A 24045-nucleotide genomic window follows, 5' to 3' on the forward strand; every position below is an offset into this window, starting at 1 on the left:
GATGTCCACTGTGACCATTAAGGTGTCTGGGGAGTAGCAAGAGGTGGGAATGTCCCGGAGGAAGTGCCAAGAATCCTTGCAAACGTGGGACAATAAAGATGTGTATTCTTTAGTCATGTAATCAATAAATTTTCCCAGGCGCTCAGTCACTCCACCTGCTCCTGATACAATCGGCCGGAATTGTAGTGGATTTATTCCTTTATGGGTTTTAGGTATCCCAAAGATGACTGGTATTCTGGGCTTTTCCACATGTAAATAGTTATAGACCTTTTCATTGATGGCCTGTTGTAATAGAAGGTCAGTAAGATAGTACTTAATCTCAGCAAAGGCTATATTGATCTCGTTTCGTGAAACCGTCTCGTATTGTTCGTCATTCTGCAACATAATGTGCATGTGGGCTTCGTAGTCCTCTGAGAACATAAGGACAATTCCCCCTCCTTTATCAGGTTTCATGACCCTGATTTTTTCTTCATGCAAGTGTTCAATAAAATTCATTTCTTGTTCAGAAAAATTTGGATGAAGTAGAATTTCTTGATTATTATATACTTTCCTGAAGTCATTCTCCACTAACTTTTCAAAGAAGAGAATTATTGGGTGTAGTGGGGGGTTAAAGAGACTTGTACGCGTTGGGCCTGCTGCATTAAGTGTTTGCCCTTTAAAAATCAAATTTAAATTTAAAGCTCTGGTAAACAATTTTAAATCTATCAGAGCTTGTGTTAAATTCATGGGTTTAGTTGGGACAAAATGTAACCCTCGGGTGAAAATATCAAAAGCATTTGTAGGAAGGTTCATGTCCGTGTAATTGTATATGGCAAAGTTGTTTCTCCTTAAAATAGTGCAGTTACCCTCAATATTAGTAGGGTTTTGGTTGTGTAAACCCAGATTTGGGGCTTGGTCAGTTGTAGGGTCATCCAGGGATGTTAGGGTAGTGGGTGTGTGGTGGTTTGTTAGTGAACAAAATTCCAAGACCTCGGTGCCTGTCTTTGTCTCTGTCCCCAAACCCCGGTCTGGCCGGGTTCTGCTGAAAATCCTGGTTGTTAGTACCCCTTCTGTTCTTCTCTGCTAGCCTTTCACTTCTTCTAAGGGGTTCCTCTTGTCTGTCATATGTGTCACTAGCCCTATCTGTGTTTGTGGTGTTGTTTTTGGAAGAAGTTTTATTGTAACCATTGGGGCTAGGGTAGGCAAGGCCATCCCTGTATTCGATGAGATCACGTTCTAATTTTCTTAGTTTTCTGTTAAGAATCTTATCACAAAAAACATCAACATTATCAAAAACCTTGTCATAGTTTGATTTAAAAGCACTAAAATTAGTACTAGATGTTAACTCATTGTTTAAAGTGTCTAGCTCAGTCATTAATGCTTGTGCTTTCAGTTCATATTCCCCTACCATTAAAAGATGCATTATAGATAAGCTCACCAGCTTAAATATAAACCCCTATGTCACTAGATGGGTTGCAAACTGGCTCAAGGACAGAACCCACATGGTTAGAATTGCTGGAGCCATGTCAGACTCCAAACCAGTTACAAGTGGCATCCCACAAGGCTCAGTCCTGGGACCTCTCTTGTTCGGTATATATTTCTCGGAGGTACAGGCCAACACGGAAGGACTGTGGCTGACCAAGTTCGCAAATGACTGCAAACTGGGTGCCATAATCGACTCTCCAGCCGACACAAGCATCCTCCAAAAGGGCCTCATAGAAACAGACAACTGGTGCCAGAGCCATGGCCTCAAGCTAAATGCCAAAAAGTGTATAGTCACCCCATTTGGCAAAAACAAAGTGCCCACAAATTACCACATAGGTGGTAATGCATTAAGTACAGAAGAAGTAATTAGGGACCTGGGGACCCAAGTTGATAGCAATCTCTCATTTGACAACCACGTGGCCAAAGTGGTTAGAAAAACATTTTATATAGCCCACCTAATCATGAAGGGATTCACATCTAGATCAGGGGAGGTCATTGTGCCTCTTTACTCATCCCTCATCAGGCCCATAATTGAGTACACTGCCCCTTTTGGGATGTACCTTACCTGACACCTGCAGCAACTGGAAAGACCCCAAAAGTACCTCACCAAGAGGATCAAAGGGCTCAAACAGATGCCATATGCTGCCCGGTTAAAGAAACTCCAGCTCTACTCAGTGGCATACCGCCTGTTCAGGGGCGATCTGTGCCTGACGTATAAAGCCATGTCCAACCCAGAATTAATGGACATGCTGCACCTCAGAAAATCCAAATCCCATCGAGCTATGCGCTCCAGAGACTTGAACCTCAGCACTGAAATAAATACGACATGCTGGAGGGACAGATTCATAACCCAGAGGCTCCCTTCACTCTGGAATAAAATCCCAGTCCAGGTTAGGCAGAGTTCCTCATTGACTCTCTTCAAGAGGAATCTTGATGAGTGGATGGGAGATCGTAGGTTTACCCCGGGTATCACTTCTGTGTCACTGTTAGACAGAGGCACAGTATACTAACCTCGGAAAAGGGCATAGCAAAATTAATTTAAAATGGGTGGCGAAAGCCAAACACACTCTGGCTAGGCTTATAAATGCCCTAGGGCAGATAGCCTAGTATGAACCTATGAACCTAAGGGAATAGCTATTTAGTTGATAAAACTTAAAGATCACCACAGTAATAAAAAAAAGACCTCTTACGACAGCAAATGAACAATTTATTTCAAATTAATGCCCTTAGGCACTTTGGCATAATAGCCTTTACAAGGATATTAAAAGAATAACTATATGCATTCTCTAGTGTAGCCAAAAATATTTTTAGTCACAATTTCATCTTATTGCTCATTCAACCTGCTATGCATTTGAAAATGTTCACATTTCTCCAGATATTGCCCCATGTGTTTAATGTGCGTATAATTGTCAGTTTTTGTGCCACACATCTGTAGCACAGGTTATTTTCATAGGACCTTTCCTATTTCTAAGCAAGCAATGTACAGAGCTACATGGCACACCTTAGACATTTATGGAAATAATATGACCGGAGAAAGCTACAATGTTTATGAGAGATATTCAGAAAAAATGCATACAGGTGAGTACAGAAATATGCCTGGCTACACTTTTGAATGAATTTAACTTATACTTAATAAATACAATTCATTCACCAATTAAATGCATGAGGAAAATACGTCAAACTATCATTACAGTTCAATAACATTTAACCATCTCATCTGATTAACTATCTCATCATCTGATTACGCATTGTCAAGTCAACTTCCCATTCATTCCAAATGGATACAAGGTTGTAAATGTGTATATAAATAAGTTACAGTTTTACATAAAATGTTTCTTTCTTTCTTGTCACCCCCAAAAAAAAAAAAAAGATAGGAAGGACGGAAATACATAATTTATAACAATCAACTCATTTTTCATAACAAAAATAAAAATATTATTAATTTTTTTTTTTCTAACAGCTCTCATGTGCTTTGTTCTTAATATCACTTTCCTTGTTTTGACCTATATACCACTTAACAGCTTGTCATATATTTGTGTATATTGTCAGTTTGTTGTATGCCAAACACATAGTGAATGGAATAGTTCCTTTATGTACAGCAATAATCTTAAGGGACACATTTTACAACTGAGCATTTAGGTTCATAGGTGTGTACTAGGCTAATGGCCCTGGAGCCTTTACAAGCCTAACCCATAGGATTACCCTGACATCGTGCCACCCGACCTTAGTTCCCAGTGCCTCTGTCAAGTAGAGCCACTGGAGTGATCCCTGGGGTGAATTTTCTATTTCTCATCCACTCATCAAGATTTCTCTTGAAGAGGGCCAGTGAGGTGCTCTGTTTGACATATATGGGAAGTCTATTCCATAGCATGGGCAGTCTCTGGGTTATGAACCTGCCCCTCCAGCATGTTCTGTTGATTGTAGTAATGAAGAAAACAAACTGGCAAACCAAACTAAGAAACAAAAAAATGGGCAGTTGCGAGTATACAGTCAAGATAGATTTTATTAAGCGCTTTTTGTCAGCTCTTCAAAGCTGCCTTCATCAGAAACTGATGAAGTCAGCTTTGAAGAGCTGACGAAAAGCGCTTAATAAAATCTATCTTGACTGCATACTCACAACCGCCCATTTTTCTGATTGTGGTAATGAGGTTGAGGTCTCTGGAGCATGTGGTGCGGAGGGATTGGGATTTCTTTAGCTTATAGGTTCATAGTTAGAAATGCTGCATCTACATGAACTACCCATTCATGTAAAGCAAAGCTCCTCATTAGCACTCTTCAAGAAAAATCTTGATGAGTGATGGGAAATAGGAAATACACCCCGGGGATCACTTCTGTGGCTCTGCTCGACAGTGGCAAAGGAAAATAACTTTCTTGGGTGGCATAAGCCAGGGAACCTTGTTGGCTAGGCTTACTTAGGTCCTTGGGCAAATAGCCTAGTACCTACCTATGAACTTATGAACTTATATCTGTTGCCTTGGTGTAGGAAGTACCATTGTGCAATAGCTCAGAGCAAATCTGGGTACTGCTGTGGAGATTCTTTACATAACTATTGAAGGTCTTGTGGTTTTCTTTACTATCTGCTGCAATTCCGTTTTCATAGCTAGCTTTAGCGGATTTTATGAGGGATCTCAACTTTTTGTTGAGGCTGATAAGGGAGTTTTTCCAGTCTTGGGACTTCATCTTATTCCGCATCAGTTTCCTCCTTCTGTTGTAGAGTTTGTGTATGGCAGGGGACCACCAGATTTCACCTAAATTCAAAGATTCATTATGTGAAAAAAAAGTCTTTGAGGTATCTGACATTATAACATACAAATTACTCAAAATAATTTAAGTTTATGTAACATATTGTATTAGCCTCTGATGATCCTGCTTTTGTAAAAATTTGTATTTAATTTCTGTGGAATTTGTTTTGCTTTACATATATGTGCTTGGAACTTTTTATCTTCGGGCCTCCATTGAAAAGGGGCTAATCTCGGCCCAATGGACTCTCCCAGTTAACAAACTGCAAATAGATAAATAAATGTTGCCTTTTTTGATTACTTGGAGGGGGAGTTTTGCCAATTGTGTAATGGCCTTTTGGGAAGAGGAACATTTATTTAAATGTGATATTTACAGGGAACATGTCTGGTATACTAGATTTTTGGACGACATTTTTATTATTTTTAAAGGTGACAGTCATCAGGCTTTGAAGTTTGTGGAGGAAATCCCTGAGTTAACTAATTTTTTAGATTTCACCACTGAATTTGGGACCAAGCATATTTCATATTTGGATGTTTCCCTCTTTAAGGACACCATCAATTTGAGATAGGTAGCCAAAATCTTTAGAAAGGCCACGTATTCTAACAGTTTTTTGCACTACAAGAGTAGCCACCCCTTCCATCAGAAGAAGGTGGTGGTTAAGGGTTAGCTGGTGAGAGCGGCCATAATGGTCACTCTTGAAAATGATTTCTTACTTGAGTGTGAACATTTGAAAGACATGTTTCTGGCTAGGTCCTATTCCACTGAATTATTAACAGCTATTATTGATGACGTAGTAACTAAAAGAGTGACTGGTTGGTTTAAACCCCTTTTAAAGGGAGAACAGATAGATATTGATACCAACATTGTAGATGTTTCCAATGAGACACATACCTCACTCTCTGATAGTAATACTAATCATGTATTGAAATTTAGTACCCCCTATTCTTTGGATGCTGGAATTTTAAGAAATATTCTGGCTAAAAATTGAGTACTACTTATGGAGGATTGCGGTGGTGGTGCTGTAGTAGTGTTGTCACCTCACAGTAAGACGTTGTCCTGTTCGATTCTCAGCTAAAGCGTCTTCTGTGTGGAGGCATGCGTGAATGGGCGTACCTTCATTGAAGGTTGTGCATCAGGGCGGGCAATTCGGCACGTAAAAATCTACTGCCAATCATTAGCGGACCAGAGTTCTGCTGTGGCGACCCCTATCCGGGAAAAGCTGAAAGACACAACAACTTATGGAGGAGTCTTCATTTAGACAAAAGATTGGTACCGAACCAGGCATGTTATTTAGACATGGCCAAAACATCTAAAATCTGTTAGAAAACAAGAGTGAAATATATACCGGTAGGTCTGGCATGTATAAGTGCGGATGTTGTAGATTTTGTTATCTTATAAAGGTTTCTAACAGATGTTCTATTGCAAACAGGGTTTATTATTTAAAGGGTAGATTCAACTGTGAGAGCTCGGGGGTTGTTTACATTGCTTTGTGCCAATTTTGTACTGGGTTTTACTTTGGAAAGACCAAAAGGCACTTCAAAGAAAGAATTTATGAGCACCAGAACAGTATGAGTAGAAGAAATTTTACTAATGCTTTAGCTAGACATGCCATGGAAAATGAGGGACACACTTTTGTATATATGGTCATTGAGCAAGTGATGAAAGACAAAAGGGTTGGCCCATGGCAGTTATATTTGGAAGAAAGAGAGTTATATTGGCAACTCAGACGTGATGTCTGTGTTTTCCCTGGACTTAATGAGCAGTGTTCTTTAAAATGTATTTTGAAACTAAAAGCACTTGCGAGATAGATAGCTTGTATTCTGAACTATTAATGCATTCCATGATATATGAAACAAAACCGGAGAAGGATCCAAATGGTCCGGTGCCAAGCACACTAGTTAACTGCAACAAAGCACTGCTGAATAAAATACTGCTCCAATTGAAAAGTCCTTCAAGAAAATAAAAGCTTTCCACGTACTTCAGTTTAAAAGTTTTATTCCAACGGCCAACAAAAAACAAGAAACAAAATATTTACCACGAGCGCTTTCGCCTGGTCCTACCAGGCTTTCTCAAGTGTAACTCCATAACAAAATGCCAGAAGCTTTATACTAAAAACACATATCCTTAATTGAACTTCAATTAATACATCACAACTAATTACCAAAAATTCATTGCTGGTTAACAACTTTTTAACTCTTTAAACCTCATTGTGTAACCAATGCATACTTAAAACCACTTTTAATAATTATGGATATTCGTTAAAAACCTTTATATACTGAATTATTCTAAAATAGTTATACTACTTGTAACTTGATTTGAAAAAACTTGTTGTGTTTGCTGTTGACCTTTTACATATGCCTCCAAAAGCTCAAAAGTTGGTTGATGCTTGCGTAATGACATAGCTGCCCTCAAGTATGACATGCATTTGTTCTTAATACAGTAAAAATTAAAAATGTACTGAAAAAGCTTAGCCAAATTCATTGTTTTGTGACTGGACCGTGACACATTTTAACTAATACTGTTCTTGTTTAAAAATACATTTTACATATTGTTAAAATCAATTAAAACTGTTTAAAAACCTTATTAAGCAATAAAGTGCATAGCAAAAATAAATAAACATGAAAGACCTACAAAATAACAAAAATCATAAGAATAAGCTAAAACCAATTTTTATGGCTTTATAACATATTCCTTCTCTTTTTTAATACTGGTGCCAAACTAGTAGCCTCATTTAAACCAGGATGTTTTGTTGCATTTAATTGCAACTGCCAAGTCAGTTCCCTAATGGCTAAAAGGGTTTCCCAATCCCCCCCCCTTTGATCTTGTTGTATTTTGTCAATAATAAAGAACCTTATGGCCATTTGCGGGCAAGTTGACGAGTGCCTAAAAAATGCATTTGTCTCTTTGCCTTTGGCAATATCATATTGGTGTTCGTATATTCTATGTTTAATGGCCCTGTCAGTTTTGCCGACATAAAATGCCTGGCATGCCTGGCATAAACCAATATAAACTACACCTGTGGTATTGCATGTAAAATGCCCCTTGGCATACAAAGTTGTGTTTCTTGCCTTAATACACACCTGCGCCCCTTCCAAAATATATTGACATTGTTTACATTTTCCACATGGAAATGTTCCATGCTGCACAGTTACCTTGTTGCTCTTGGCATTTAACCCAGCTGTTAAATTCCTTTCAAACAACCCTTTTAGGTTGATGTTTGCTTTTTTGACAAATCCTATTTTTGTAGGAACAAGTCCTGAAATTTCCTCCTGCATGGTCACCATCGGCCAAAGGTTCCTTATAGTGGCTTCTATTATAGATGCATCTTCAGTAAACGTATACACAAAACTTTTTGTAAAGTTGGTGACCCCACCTGTTTCCTTCTTGCGAATTTCAGCCCTAGTACATAGTAATGGGGGATATTCACAGTCCCTTTTTTGTATTATTTCCTCCTTAATGGATTGAAATAGCTGTTCGGGGTACCCTCTGTCCAAAAATGACTTTTTTAAAAATTCAATTTCCTGTAAAAACAACGAGTTTGTGCTACACATTCTTGCTGCCCTTATGATTTGCCCCTTTATAATACCCATTTTTTGTCTTAAAGGGTGCCCGCTCTCGAAATGCAGAAAACTGTTAGAATAAGTGGGCTTACGGAAAATACTGGATATTAATCCAGTTCCTGCAGGGTTCTTACATAGTTTGATGTCCAAATAGTGCAATTCTGTGTTGCTAATTTCAAAAGTGAATGAAAGAAAATCCGTGGTATTGTTTAAATACTGCATAAATTCCTTTAACTGATTTTCAGAACCTCCCCACAAAATACAAATATCGTCCAAAAACCTCTTGTAGTGCTTAATGTGCTTCTTCCAACTTGTTGAATGTATGCATTCAACCTCCCATTTGTGTAATACTATATTGGCGTAAGCCGTAGCACAAGGGGCACCCATTGCTACCCCACTCTTTTGTTTGAAAAGTTCACCATTGCAGAGCAAGAAATTGTTATTTAGCACAATATCCATGAATTCAATGATCAAGTTGACAATACTACTACCTAACTTAGTTTCGGTGGCTATCATCTGTGAAAACCATTCCATGCCCTGCTGGTGGGGAATACTCGGGAAGAGTTCAACAATATCCACTGTTACCATTAAGTAGTTGGAGTTATCAAGGTCAGAGGGTATATTGCTCAAAAATTCCCATGAATCCCTGCAGACATATGGTAAGGAAGAAGTGTATTCCTTTAGATGCTGATCAATGAATTTGCTTAATGGTTCCGTTGTACTGCCTGCTCCAGCAACTATAGGCCTGAATTTGAGTGGGTCTAGGCCTTTGTGCACCTTGGGTATTCCAAACAAGGTGGGGGTTCTAGGTTTAGGTACTAGTAAATAGTTGTATTGTTTTTCATCTATACAACCCTGCATTAAATGGTCATATAGACCATATTTTATGCTGTCGATCGAAATATTCAGCTCATTTTGAGATGCTTGTTCATAAGTTTCATCATTTTGTACCAAACTTCTTAAGTAGTTCTCATAATCATTCTGAAACATGAGCACAATTCCCCCTCCCTTGTCAGGTTTCATTACCCTTATGTGCTTTGTCCTGATGTCCCTCATGATATCCTCAAATACATGTGGGAAGTTGTTGGAAACCAATCTTTTGTTGTCCCTGAGACTTTCCCTCCAGGTCCTTTCTACCATTTCTTCAAAAATTTTTAACGAGGGATGTGTGGGTGGATTAAAAGTGCTACTTCTCGTTAAGGGGGTGTTAGTATACAATTGATTTTTAAAAAATAAATTTAAATTAAGATTTCTGATGAAACTTTTAAGCTCTATCAAAAGATTAGGAAGGTAACTGTGTTTACTAGGGACAAACTGCAACCCCTTGGTGAATAATTCAAAATGTTTAACAGAAATGGATAAATCAGTATAATTGTAGATGTAAAAATTATCTTTGTTGAAAATTTTGCAACCATGCTTTTCTTCCTCTATTATGATGCAGGGGGTGTTTGAAATAGCGTTGCACACATCATTCATTTGCGCCCCCTCCCCCATGTCCGTTGTTGATGATAACTCGTAGTTCCCCCTGCTCTCCCCTGGGGCACCTGAAAACCCTGCTGCTGATTGTATCCCTCCCTTCTTGCCAAACGCTCACTTCTTCTGGGGGGGTCATGCATAGTCATTTCTTCATCCTGGTTATAATTATTAAGTGTATTAAAATTATTATTAAAATTATTAAAATTACTATTTTTGTTGTTGGAGTCACTCCATTCATAATGTTCTGACTCCCCACCCCTCCCTTTGAAAGGTGTGGGGTATGCCATACCTTGCTTATATTCATTGAGGTCCCTGTCTAATTTTTTTGCCTTTCTGTCCAATACTTTAAAACAGTACATGTCAACTTCAGTGAACGTATCATCATACTTTTTCTTACATCCTATAAATTTCTCATTATCAGTAATCAATTCATCCAATTTAGTAAGTTCATTCAAAATGCAGTTAGATTTACATTTATAATCGTCAATCATCATTTTTAACATATCCAGACCAGTTCTGTTGAACAGTTCTGCAAGCCTTTGATAAAGTTCAGAGCCCCTATGTGCGTTGTTTGGAAAACGGTAACAACGCAAACCTTTAGGGACTCTCTCCACTCTGATGCATTCTTTTAAATAATTAATTTCCATTTGAGTGTTTCTATAAGCATAAAGTTTAGCTTTAAATACTTCAAGTTTACTGTCCAATTGCTCAAAGTTAATGTCAGCAGTACCTGTTTTTAATTGCGGCTCCTGCTCAGCCCATGCTCTAAAATTAAATCCACCATTGTTACTGCTCCGGTCTTGTTCATTCAAATCATTACAGCTGTCCAAGCGTGACGACCCCACCAAGTTGCTTGTAGTTCCCTTCTCTTTGGTTACAGATGCGCCCTTCGGCTCCTTCTGCCGTTCCCTTCGCTGAGGAACCTCCGTAGCTTGTTGCTGATTACATGGGATGGAGTCTCTGTCTCCGTTCATGGTTAACAGGGACTGATTTAGTTGTGTCAAAAGCGAAAGTACCTGGTTGAATTCGCGCCTAGTGACTGGCGCATCATCCGGCTCCTGCTGTAGTAGAAGAGGTGTGCTCTCAAACCCCGGCTCCGATTGGCCCTCCGCCATTCTTAGTACAAGTAAAACCAAAAAAACCACAGTGACAGTGAAACAAAACCGGAGAAGGATCCAAATGGTCCGGTGCCAAGCACACTAGTTAACTGCAACAAAGCACTGCTGAATAAAATACTGCTCCAATTGAAAAGTCCTTCAAGAAAATAAAAGCTTTCCACGTACTTCAGTTTAAAAGTTTTATTCCAACGGCCAACAAAAAACAAGAAACAAAATATTTACCACGAGCGCTTTCGCCTGGTCCTACCAGGCTTTCTCAAGTGTAACTCCATAACAAAATGCCAGAAGCTTTATACTAAAAACACATATCCTTAATTGAACTTCAATTAATACATCACAACTAATTACCAAAAATTCATTGCTGGTTAACAACTTTTTAACTCTTTAAACCTCATTGTGTAACCAATGCATACTTAAAACCACTTTTAATAATTATGGATATTCGTTAAAAACCTTTATATACTGAATTATTCTAAAATAGTTATACTACTTGTAACTTGATTTGAAAAAACTTGTTGTGTTTGCTGTTGACCTTTTACATACGCCTCCAAAAGCTCAAAAGTTGGTTGATGCTTGCGTAATGACATAGCTGCCCTCAAGTATGACATGCATTTGTTCTTAATACAGTAAAAATTAAAAATGTACTGAAAAAGCTTAGCCAAATTCATTGTTTTGTGACTGGACCGTGACACATTTTAACTAATACTGTTCTTGTTTAAAAATACATTTTACATATTGTTAAAATCAATTAAAACTGTTTAAAAACCTTATTAAGCAATAAAGTGCATAGCAAAAATAAATAAACATGAAAGACCTACAAAATAACAAAAATCATAAGAATAAGCTAAAACCAATTTTTATGGCTTTATAACATATTCCTTCTCTTTTTTAATACTGGTGCCAAACTAGTAGCCTCATTTAAACCAGGATGTTTTGTTGCATTTAATTGCAACTGCCAAGTCAGTTCCCTAATGGCTAAAAGGGTTTCCCAATCCCCCCCCCTTTGATCTTGTTGTATTTTGTCAATAATAAAGAACCTTATGGCCATTTGCGGGCAAGTTGACGAGTGCCTAAAAAATGCATTTGTCTCTTTGCCTTTGGCAATATCATATTGGTGTTCGTATATTCTACGTTTAATGGCCCTGTCAGTTTTGCCGACATAAAATGCCTGGCATGCCTGGCATAAACCAATATAAACTACACCTGTGGTATTGCATGTAAAATGCCCCTTGGCATACAAAGATGTGTTTCTTGCCTTAATACACACCTGCGCCCCTTCCAAAATATATTGACATTGTTTACATTTTCCACATGGAAATGTTCCATGCTGCACAGTTACCTTGTTGCTCTTGGCATTTAACCCAGCTGTTAAATTCCTTTCAAACAACCCTTTTAGGTTGATGTTTGCTTTTTTGACAAATCCTATTTTTGTAGGAACAAGTCCTGAAATTTCCTCCTGCATGGTCACCATCGGCCAAAGGTTCCTTATAGTGGCTTCTATTATAGATGCATCTTCAGTAAACGTATACACAAAACTTTTTGTAAAGTTGGTGACCCCACCTGTTTCCTTCTTGCGAATTTCAGCCCTAGTACATAGTAATGGGGGATATTCACAGTCCCTTTTTTGTATTATTTCCTCCTTAATGGATTGAAATAGCTGTTCGGGGTACCCTCTGTCCAAAAATGACTTTTTTAAAAATTCAATTTCCTGTAAAAACAACGAGTTTGTGCTACACATTCTTGCTGCCCTTATGATTTGCCCCTTTATAATACCCATTTTTTGTCTTAAAGGGTGCCCGCTCTCGAAATGCAGAAAACTGTTAGAATAAGTGGGCTTACGGAAAATACTGGATATTAATCCAGTTCCTGCAGGGTTCAATTAAGGATATGTGGTTTTAGTATAAAGCTTCTGGCATTTTGTTATGGAGTTACACTTGAGAAAGCCTGGTAGGACCAGGCGAAAGCGCTCGTGGTAAATATTTTGTTTCTTGTTTTTTGTTGGCCGTTGGAATAAAACTTTTAAACTGAAGTACGTGGAAAGCTTTTATTTTCTTGAAGGACTTTTCAATTGGAGCAGTATTTTATTCAGCAGTGCTTTGTTGCAGTTAACTAGTGTGCTTGGCACCGGACCATTTGGATCCTTCTCCGGTTTTGTTTCACTGTCACGGTGGTTTTTTTGATTCCATGATATATGTTATTTGATTTAGGAGGTAGCAATTTATATTTAATTTACATTATATTACAGAAGCTTGATTTTATTATTTATTTTTATAGAAATGGAGTTAGGTATTTTTAATGGTTAATTAAATAATTAATATGTGATGTCACTTTTTAGTCATTATATAAGGAATTAATCATTTGTACTTGTTGTCTGAAGAAGTTCACAGGTTCATAGGTAGGTACTGGGCTATCTGCCCGAAGGCATATATTAGCCCAGCCACGTTGTGTGGTATTCACCCCCCCCTTTGATTAGTTCCCTAGGCCCTTGCTCTAGCAGCTAGTACCCTTGGCCCCTATCTAGTAGAGCTGTTGGTATGATCCCTGGTATGACCTTTCTGAATTACTGTTTTCAACGAAAGCGGTAACATAAACTGTTTCTTGGAGATTACCACTGCCTTGTTTGTTTTTACTTGGTTTTATTTGTTTTTTTTGAGTGTTTTTTTTTGGTATCTTCAAGTCTTTCAATCTTACCCTGCCAGATGGTTTAATAAACTCAGTAACGTGCTACTGTGTGGCAATTCCACACATAGAATATATATCTGTTATGTCAATCACACCATCTCAGCCTCATTTCAACAACTTCTATTTGAAAAACTTCCAGTGCTGTACAGACACACACACACACACACACACACACGCATATACAGAATCTTAGAAATCTGCATCTAACCAATATGATGTTAAAACAACAAAGGATGGTACTGCATTCATGCAATTTAATTTTCCAAAACTCATGATTAGCATCTAGCACTGGGTAGATTGTAACATTAGACAAGGGCAAACATATATTAGCATAAAATAAACCAATCCATATTACCATTTTTCCATTTGCATATATTATACATCACATATGTTTTCTTTCATTGTAACTGTTTTCAGTCCAAAATTACAAAATGACTCCTCCTACTTCTTAACAGTATTCTGCATGTATTGTTTCTACAATTTCTATTTATTTCTAGGTAATTTGCTCCTTCCCCTTTCTAAAAATCCCTCTTCCAGTTGTTTTCTCTCTTTTATAGGTGCTTACTAGGCTAAATACCACTAGGGCCTTTCTAAGCCTAGCCATGCATCACAAACCTCTGACAAGTTCTGTTACCCTTGGAAAGTGTAATCAGGGGCATGGGAGATGGGAGATGAATCATTTACGGGCCACCTGTGTCCATTAGAGACATAGGTGCTAAATCAAGATGAATTTTCTGTTCCCCATCCAACTGTCCAAGTTACACTTGAAATGGATTGGGGAGGAACTCTAATTTACATGGATGGTGAGCCTGTTCCAGAAAAGGGATAGGATCTGGGATACATACCTGTCTTTCTAGCAGGTTCTATTTATATCAGAGGCAAGGTTTAAGTCTTCAGAATAGGTAATTCTGGTACTGTTTGCTGTGCGGATATGCAGGAGATCCATCCGGATGGGGTCTAACAATGCCTTGTATGCCAGACATAGATCTCTCCTCAACAGCCTGTAGTAGACAGAATACAGGGATAGGGCTTTGAGACAGTCTACACTGGACACATAACTTATACCTTGTATTCTTTTAGTGTGGAACTTCTGTGGATGTTCCAGTTGTTGGATGTGCCTGGTTAGGTACATACCAAAGATGGCATTGAACTCAATGATAGGTATGATGAATGCTGAATATAGTGGAATAATGACCTCCTTGGACCTAGATGCCATACCTTAGTTTAAAAGTTGCACAACATAGAATGATTTTTCTCACTACCGTAGACATGTGCTGGTCAAATGCTAGATTACTGTCTATGTATGTTCCCAGGTCCCTGACTACTGAGTCAACTCTTATGGGTGTGTTGTTAATATGATAGTTACCAGGGATGGAAGACTTCCTGAAGGATACTATTATGCATTTTTTGGCATTAAGTTTTAATACATGGCTCTGGCACAAGTTATTTGTCTGTGTCAGCCCTTCCTGGAGAACATTAGTGTCGGTGGGGGATTCTATGACTGCTCCTAATTTGCAATCCCTGCAACATTGGTCATCCAAAAGCCCTTGACATTGGCCTTGACTTCAGAGAAGTAAATGCCAAAAAGGAGTGTCCCAAGGATTAATCCCTGATAACTCTGATTGTGACTGGCTTATTTGTAAAAGCGGACTTCCCAGTTCTAACTTCCTAGGTCCTGTCTGTGGCCAACTGGCTCTCCATCGGGTGACATAAGGGTTTATACTAAGTTTATCAACAATGCCCAAGTGGGGTATTCTGTGAAATGCCTTGGCCAGGTCAAGGTAGGCCATGTGGACTATTTTGTCCTTATCTGTTGCTTTGGTGACCTTCTCAAAGAAGTCCACCAGGATGAGTAGGCATTACCTGCACTTCAGAAAACCAGACTTGGGTTGGGTCCAGTGTCTGGAGGTTTTCTATGTCATTAGTGATCATTTCCATGGCTTTGCATATGGGACTAGTGAGACTTATGGATCGGGTCTGTAGTTCCCAGAGTCTGCAGATGGACTACCTTTGTGCAGAGGGATGGCTGTTGCTGTTCTCCATTCAGGAGGTACAAAGCTTGTTTGGTGGCTATAGTTAACTAGTAATTCCAGAGGTCCTGATAGGTCATGTTTCATGCTATTTAGAAAGCATCTTGGGATATTGTCTGGGCCTATTGATACAGTGTTCTTGGCCTTAGAGAGAGCATTAAGGACCTGTTCTCTAGTGATAGTAAGGGGAGTTGTATTCATTGGTATTTCCTGAGGGGGCAGGTTGAGGGGGACAGAGGGGTAATGTTAGAGCTTAATTTGTCTGCCAGTACGTTTGCCATATCTTCTGGCTCAGTACAGGTGGCTCCATTAACAATGAAACCAGCACACAATTATGTATTGGCTTTGAGGCTGTGGACATAGCTAAAGATGCCTTGTGGTTGTCCTTGGTCTGGGAGGACAAATTTACCTCATATTTGGCTTTGATAGACTTTATTTATCCTCTGAATTGTATATTTAGTTTGATGAGTGTGCTTTTATCCTGCTGGGTGCTACACCTCCTAATTTTTGCCAAGTTTTTCTTCCTTCTGTTATGAAGCCTGTTGGTGTTGTGATTCTACTAGGATAGCTTGTTTTTTGAGTTAGTTCTATACTTATTCCTGGTGGGTACAACTGCCTCTATGCAGCTATTAACAGGTTTGTGTAGAGTTTCTGTGAATAGTTCTGCATAGCCAGCAGTGTTCTCAGGGTTTATGGGGGCTTGAAATTTTGCCAGGTTATCACTTAATAGTACGATGCTAGTTTTAGAGTAGTTCCTGAACATTCCAGGGTTATCTAGGGTTCTGGATTTTATTTTTACTTCAAAGGAGACCATTTTGTGGTCTGGCCTTACCAGAGAGGACATTGCATTAGGGGATGTGCAGCCCTGTCCCATATTAGTGAGGACCAGATCCAGTATGTTTGTGCCCCTGTTCAGTGTATTGGCAATCTGGTCCAGGATGTTTGTATTTATATGAAATCCATAAATCTCTGTGCCTGCATGTTTGGTGTCATATATGATTACCAGTTAATAGTGGGGCAATTAAAGCTTACCATGAATATTTTTATTTTATTTTTATTTTTTTATTTTACATTTGTTGACCGGGAAAGTCCGACTGGATATATGTCCATTTTCAGCGGAGGTCTGGGGAGAAAAGCTCCACATACAATACTAAGCAATTGTCTAAACAAATTTAAGTGACTCTTAGACTAATAAAACTCAAATTACAGTTACATTTAAAACATACTTAAAAACAGATTATTTACAAGTACAGTCATAGAACATAACATAGCAAGGGTAATGATTTGTTGTCAGGACTAACAAATTCGTTAGGAAGAGTTCTCAAGAGGGAGAAAGAAAGTAAGAGGAATCCAGTAATTTAGACTTTAAAGTGATAAGTCAAGAGGAGATCGTGTCAGTCAGGATTTGAGCATGGGCATAGCCATTGTGATTTTAGGAAGATTCTAAGTTGTTTTTTTGAAGAGTGGAGTGGATGTCTGGGATGTTAGTTCTCTTGGAAGCTTGTTCCAAGAGTTGCAAATAGAGTTAGTAAACAGGCTGTCCCCAGATCTGTTGTTGGATTTTAGGGTAGAGACAAGTACTCTGTTTGCAGATCGTAAGGTTAAAAGAATTTGATAGGGGCTAATAAGGTTTCTGAGTATGGGAGTATTTGAGGGATAATGCAGGATCTTTTGAGTGATTATGAGTTGCTGAAAAAGAAACTGGCTTTGCAGTTCTAGCCATCCGAGAACTTTGAGATTATTGCAGTGGTGGATACGATATGGGGCATCAGTGGCAAATCTGGCTATGTTGTAAGATGTTGCCAACTTATAGATATTGCTTTTGGAGAGGTTTGTATAAATTGGGGAGGCATAGAGGAGGGTAGAGATTAGATGAGTTTGGGCAATAGTAGTCCTGGCTGAAGGTGTGAGAAAGGGTTTAATTCTGTACAGGGAACCAAGTTTTCTATTAACTGATTTGATAGTTAGGTTGATATGTGTGTCGAAGTTAAGATTATGATCAATTGTTACCCCTAAAAGTCTGGTGGTTATATCAGGGGCTATTTTGGTGCCATTTTTAGATACAACTGTGAAGTTTATGGGGGGGGGATTTTGAGTGGGGGTAAACAAAAGTAATTTAGTTTTTTTAGGGTTCAGTAAGAGACAGCGTTGATGGAACCAGTTTTCTACTAAGGAAAATATTTTTTGGGTCCTAGATTGAAGTTGGGAAGGCGAGGAGGTGCCACAGATTAAGGATGAGTCATCTGCATATTGTATACAGGTGATTTGTGGAAGGGAGGTTGTTAGATCATTAATGAAACTAGTAAAGAGGAGTGGTCCCAAAATCGATCCTTGTGGGACTCCGAGCATAATAGGGAGCAGACAGGACAGTTCATTGTCCCAGGGGACTGCTTGCTGTCTATTTCCTAGGTAAGATTTAAACCATTTGAATGTTTGTGTATCTAATGAGATAGATCTGAGTGTATCTATCAATAGTTCATGATTCACCATGTCAAACGCTTTGGGGAGATCAATAAATAGGGCAGAGGATAGGAGATTTTGATTTCTATTTTTATTTATACAGTCTGTAAAGGATAAGAGAGCTGTGGAGGTGCTATGATACGGTCTAAAGCCATGTTGGCAGTCTACTAGAAGGTGATTTTGGAGGAGATGATTAAGAAGTTGATGATGAATGCACCTTTCCATAATTTTTGCTATAGGTGAACGAAGGGCTATTGGGCAGAAGTTTGAAAGCTCACTTGAGTTTCCTCCCTTCTGGAGGGGGATAATATGTGAAACTTTCCAGATGTTTGGTATGGAACATTCTGTCATGGTTCTATTAATTAAGATGGAAATGGGGAAGTCAAGTACTCCAGCTGCTAATTTCAGATATTCAGCAGGAAGGAGATCAGCTGATGGGGTGCAAGGTTTGAGTTTGAGAAGTAGAATGTGTATGAGAGATGTAGGAATGGGCTGTAAATGTAGTAAAGGTAGTGAGTTAGTCAACACAGTTGGGTTAGAGGTGGACACTGCTGGTAAAGAATTTGTTAGAGATTGGAAAGTTTCAGAGAGAAATATGTTAAAAGTGCCAGCAATTTGGGTGGAAGAATGTTCATAGGTTCATAGGTAAGTACTAGGCTATCTGCCCAAGGGCATTTATAAGCCTAGCCAGAATGTGTTGGCGTTCACCACCCCTTAGATTAGTTCCCTGTGCCTCTGTCCAGCAGAGCCATTAGTTCCCTGCGCCACTATCCAGCAGGGCCATTAGTTCCCTGTGCCACTGTCCAGCAGAGCCAGTGCAGTGATCCCCGGGGTAAATTTTCTGTTTCCCATCCACCCGTCAAGGTTTCTCTTGAAGAGTGTTAGTGAGGGGCTCTGCCTGATGTATATTGGAATCCTGTCCCAAAGCATAGGGAGTCTCTGGGATAGGAATCTATCCCTCCAGCATGTCCTATTTATCATTGTGGTGAGGTTTATATAGCTAGAGCATGTAGCTCTCTGGGATTTGTTTTTTTTTAGGTGGAGAATATCCATCAATTCTGGGTTGGACATGGCCTTGTATGTCAAGCAGAAATCACCTCTGAGTAAGCGGTATGCAACCGAGTACAGCTGGAGTTTCTTAAGTCGGGCTGCATAGACCAATAATCCTCTTGGTGAGGTACTTTTGTGGCCTTTCCAGCTGTTGCAAGTGTCTTGTAAGGTACTTCCCAAACGGGGCGTTGTATTCTATGATGGGTCTAATAAATGATGAGTAGAGAGGCACAATAACCTCTTTTGTTCTAGATGCAAACCCTTTTGTGATTAGGTGGGCCACATAGAAGGATTTTCTAACCACCTTGGCAATATGATTATCAAAGGAGAGATTACTATCTACTTGGGTCCCGATCCCTTACTACATTTTCTGTATTTAGTAGACTACCACCTATGTGGTAGTTCACGGGTACTTTGTTTTATCCAAAGGGGATGACTATGCAATTTTTGGCATTTAGCTTGAGGCCATGATTTTGACACCAGGTATCCGTCTCAGTGAGACACATCTGGAGAGTGTCTGTATCAGCCAGAGAATCAATTATGGCCCCTAGTTTGCAGTCATCTGCGAACTTGGTCAGCCATAGTCCTCCTACGCTTGCCTGTACCTCTGACAAGTATATACTGAACAGGAGGGATCCTAGGACTGAGCCCTGGGGGATGCCACTTGTAACCGGTTTAGGGTCAGACGTAGAGCCTGCAACTCTCACCATGTGGGTTCTATCCATGAGCCAGTTGGCAACCCATGTTGAGTCAAGTTAGAGGGTCTGGGTGTTTTAGAGTGGCCAGGATGAAGTAATTTGTTTATTCCTGACCAGAATTTTTGTGGGTTTTGATATTGGGTTTGTTGGAATTGTAGGTAATAATTTTTTTTTTGTCTTGGAGTATGGCTTTCTTAGTGGTATTTCTGAGCTGTCTAAAGTTTAAGTGATCCATTAGATTTTTTGTATGTCTCCATTTGGTCCAGATTTTATTTCTAAGACACATTTTTTGCCTTGTTTCTTTTGTGAGCCATGGAGCTGGTTTGTTCCTAATTCTGATCATACGAGAAGGTGCATGGTGCTCTAGGATTTGTAAGAATTTATTGTTAAAATATGAGACAGCTTCCTCAAGCGGTAGGTATTTTAGGGGGGTCCAATTGCAAACTCTAAGCTCTGCTTGAAAGTTGACTGGATTTATATTTTTTGTGTTATGGGTGGTTCTGAAGTTTACTTGATTGGGTATTAAGGTTTTTAATTTAGTTATAAAGGTAAGAGAGTGATCACTGATATAGTCAGGAAGTATGCCTGTTTTATAAGATTGGGTGTTACTGTTAACTAGTGGTTTCTTTATTGCTGGGTTTGTGTGTTCTTGTAGGGAAGGTGATGGTTTGATGAAAGCCATGAAGGTTTATGTGGGTAGTAGGATTATCAGATGAGCAACTTTTCCAGTCAATATTGAGATCACCAAGGAGTATGATTTCTTGTGGGAAGTTTGAGGAGAGCCAACAGAGGATATTTTCAAAGGTATTAATGTTATTACCTGGGGGGCTGTAAGAGCAGATAATATAAATGGATTTATTAGCATTAATTGCAAGCTTGGACATTAAGATTTCGGCATTGCAAGGTGAAGGATGTGTCATATCTGGGGTGGAAAGTTGCAGCTCAGATTTATATAGTATTGCACCCCACCTCCCTTTTTGTTTGGACGGTCTAATCTAATTATGTTATAGCCTGGTGGGATAATGTCATTGTCCTTAGTGGTTGGTTTGAGCCAGGTTTCAGTTAGGCATAGGATATCAAAGGAGTGTAAGTCTAACAGGGCATCCTGTCTTGCCTTTTATAAGTGGTACATTTTGAGTTATGTCTGCTTAATATCAGAGCTTTGGCTGGCTAACATCTACCTGAAATCAGCTGGACGTATAAGTGAATTTAAGTACACTTTTATCTGATCTTTTGCATATAGCACTGTATTTAATTTATTTATTTGTGTTTTTCACTGAATATTAACTCAACTGAAGTTGTCGCTGTTTCTCTACAGAGTACATTTTAGAATTTCTGTGTAGCCATTGATAGCAGTGGGGGGGTAGTTTCACCTCATCACTGACATCTTGCTTTGCCTTATATAAGTGGTACATTTTGAGTTATCTCTGCTTAATATCAGAGCTTTGGCTGGCTAACATCTACCTGAAATCAGCTGGACGTATAAGTGAATTTAAGTACACTTTTATCTGCTCTTTTGCATATAGTACTGTATTTAATTTATTTATTTGTGTTTTTCACTGAATATTAACTCAACTGAAGCTTTTCCATCTCTTTCAACCTTCTGATTTAAAAGCCTGTGTTTGCGCTTGTTTCCTGCCTTTCCTGTTATTAGTCTAGTCCAGGTACAGATTTGCTATATTCAGGACTCTTTGTAAGCTTCTGAGCCCCCCCACCAAAGCCTTTCCGTGTTGGAGGGAAGCCTTCTAGCTTATCAGTGGGAGAGGTAAGCATCAGATAGCCTGTCTACCACAAGAGGAGTGGCCCCTGGCACAGAAATTTAGCTATTGGCTGCTTGAGCAGTTTTTTCCATCTCTTTCAACTTTCTGGTTTGAAAGCTGTACTTGTGCGTGTTTCCCGCCTTTCCTATAACTACCCTAGTCCTGTTACAGAGTTGCTGAATCCAGGATTGTTGGTAAGCTTCTGAGCCCCCAAGCCTTTCTGTGTTGGAGGAAAACCTTGTAGCTTATCAGTGGGAGTGGTAAGCACTAGGTAGCCTATCCTCCACGGGAAGAGTGAGTTTTGGCTCAGAAATTGTAGTTTATTTGGCCATTTGGGGAGTTTTCTATCTCTTTCAACTTGCTGGCTTAAAAGCCTACATTGGTACTTGTTCCCCACCTTTCCTGTAACTAGTCTAGTCCAGGTACAGATTTGCTGTATTCCAGGACTCTTTGTAAGCCTCTGAGCCCCCCAAGCCTTTCTGTGTTGGAGGGAAGCCTTCTAGCTTATCAGTGAGAGTGGTAAGCATTAGGTAGCCTATCTACCACAAGAGGAGTGGTTCCTGGCCCAGAAATTGTAGCTATTGGCCGTTAGGGCAGTTTTTTCCATCTCTTTCAATGTTCTGGTTTAAAAGCCGCACTTGCGCTTGTTTCCCACCTTTCCTGTAACTAGCCTAGTTCAGATACAGAGTTGCTGTATCCAGGACTGTTGGTAAGCTTCTGAGCCCTGCAAGCCTTTCTGTGTTGGAGGAAAGCCTTCTAGCTTATCAGTGGGAGTGGTAAGCACTAGGTAGCCTGTCTACCACGAGAGGAGAGGTTCTTGGCCCAGAAATGGTAGTTTATCGACCATTTTGGCAGTTTGTCTGTCTCTTTCGACTTTCTGGTTTAAAAGACCACATCTGCACTTGTTTCCCATCTTTCCTGTAACTAACCTACTGGGTAGCACTAGAAGGCCTTAAACTGATACAAGCCTTCTAGCTTAAGAGAGAGACTTTGGAGTGATTAAGAATTAGTTTTCTGTACTTTCTTGCTGTACTTAACTGTTTTCTGCCTAAAGACAGATTTTCCAGCGTTTATTGTGATTTAAAAGCTTATTTTTTTCACATATTGTACTTATTTGACTACCTGCACTTTTAAAAAGTTTTTGTTTAAATTATTTGTTTAACTGTTGTAGGCTACACACTGAAGTGTGATAGCCTTTTCTGATCGTTTGTACTCGTTTAAAGCTGTTTTAAGTGTATTTTTTTTACTGTTTTTGCCTTATCTTTTCAAAAAAAAAACAAAAAAAAAAACAAATTCCTTGTTTCCTGCCTTTCTAAGGTAGTATAGTCCAGTTTTCAGGCTACTGCTGAATTCAGGGCTGTGATACTAGTTTCTGAGTTGCCCATACCTTACTTGGAGAGAAGGAAGTTTCTCTGTTCACCTGTGAGAGAGGGGAGCTTTGAGCAACCTATCTGTCCCTGGAGGAGTGGTTCCAGCCCAGACGTTAGTAGTTTATTGGCCATTTTGAAGTAATTTCTATCTCTTTCTTTTCCCTACTATAAAAAACACATTTGCATGTTTTTGCGCACCGGGCAGTGCCGGTTAGCTACAGTTAAATTATTCCCGGCTCCACTAAGTCTCCTCTTCAGTTTTTCCCTTGAAACTAGTCTAACTCTCAACCTAAGCACTCAAAAATCATCTTACAGTCCACACTTGCTCAGACCTAATAGCAAGCACTAATATACCCTGACACTGATTGTCCAGCAGGGCAAGGCTCTTTATTCACCCCTCACCAACCAAGCGACTCAGCAGTTCACCCTACTATTCAGGCAAGAATGTGCCAATGCCTATGCCAATTTGGCGGTTTATATATGGGAGAAGACATATATTTTCAATGATTCGAGATTTAGAGCTAACGTCATTCTATACAGACGTTTTGTCGACGACATCCTCCTTTTTTGGAATGGAGGCATCGAATCCTTGAATGAATTTGTAGACTATATGGGTCCGACTACGACTTTTCTGAATTTTACATATGAGCATTCTTTCACTGAAGTGAATTATCTTGATATTACTATTTACAAGAATGCATTGAATGAAATCACTACTTCCCTATACAGGAAACCATGTTGGAGGAATGGCATACTCCATTATGGGAGTATGCATCCCAGACATATCTTCCCCAATGTAGTAAGAAATCAAATGACAAGAATAAAGAGACTCTGTGATATAGATAGTACTAAGGAGTGGCTCTTGGATTTCCAGGTCAAATGTTTCTTGGATAGGGGTTACCCCCCTGAGTTGGTGTTAGGATATATGCATGATACTATCTTGAATGATGGAAGGTCCTTTAAAAGTGGGATCTTTAGTGGACATATACCACATGGCATTAGATCCAAGACTAGAAGTCAGGTTTACTTTGATATTAAATATACAAATGATAAAGGATATATTAGAGACATTGTCTCTAACAATTGGAAGTTACTTACTATGGACAGTGAATTATTGAAAATAGTGGGGGAGAGACC

This window comes from Protopterus annectens, chromosome 3.part0 (genome assembly GCF_019279795.1).
Source record: "Protopterus annectens isolate FY-2018-M chromosome 3.part0, PAN1.0, whole genome shotgun sequence".
In the NCBI taxonomy this organism is placed as follows: Eukaryota; Metazoa; Chordata; order Ceratodontiformes; family Protopteridae; genus Protopterus; species Protopterus annectens.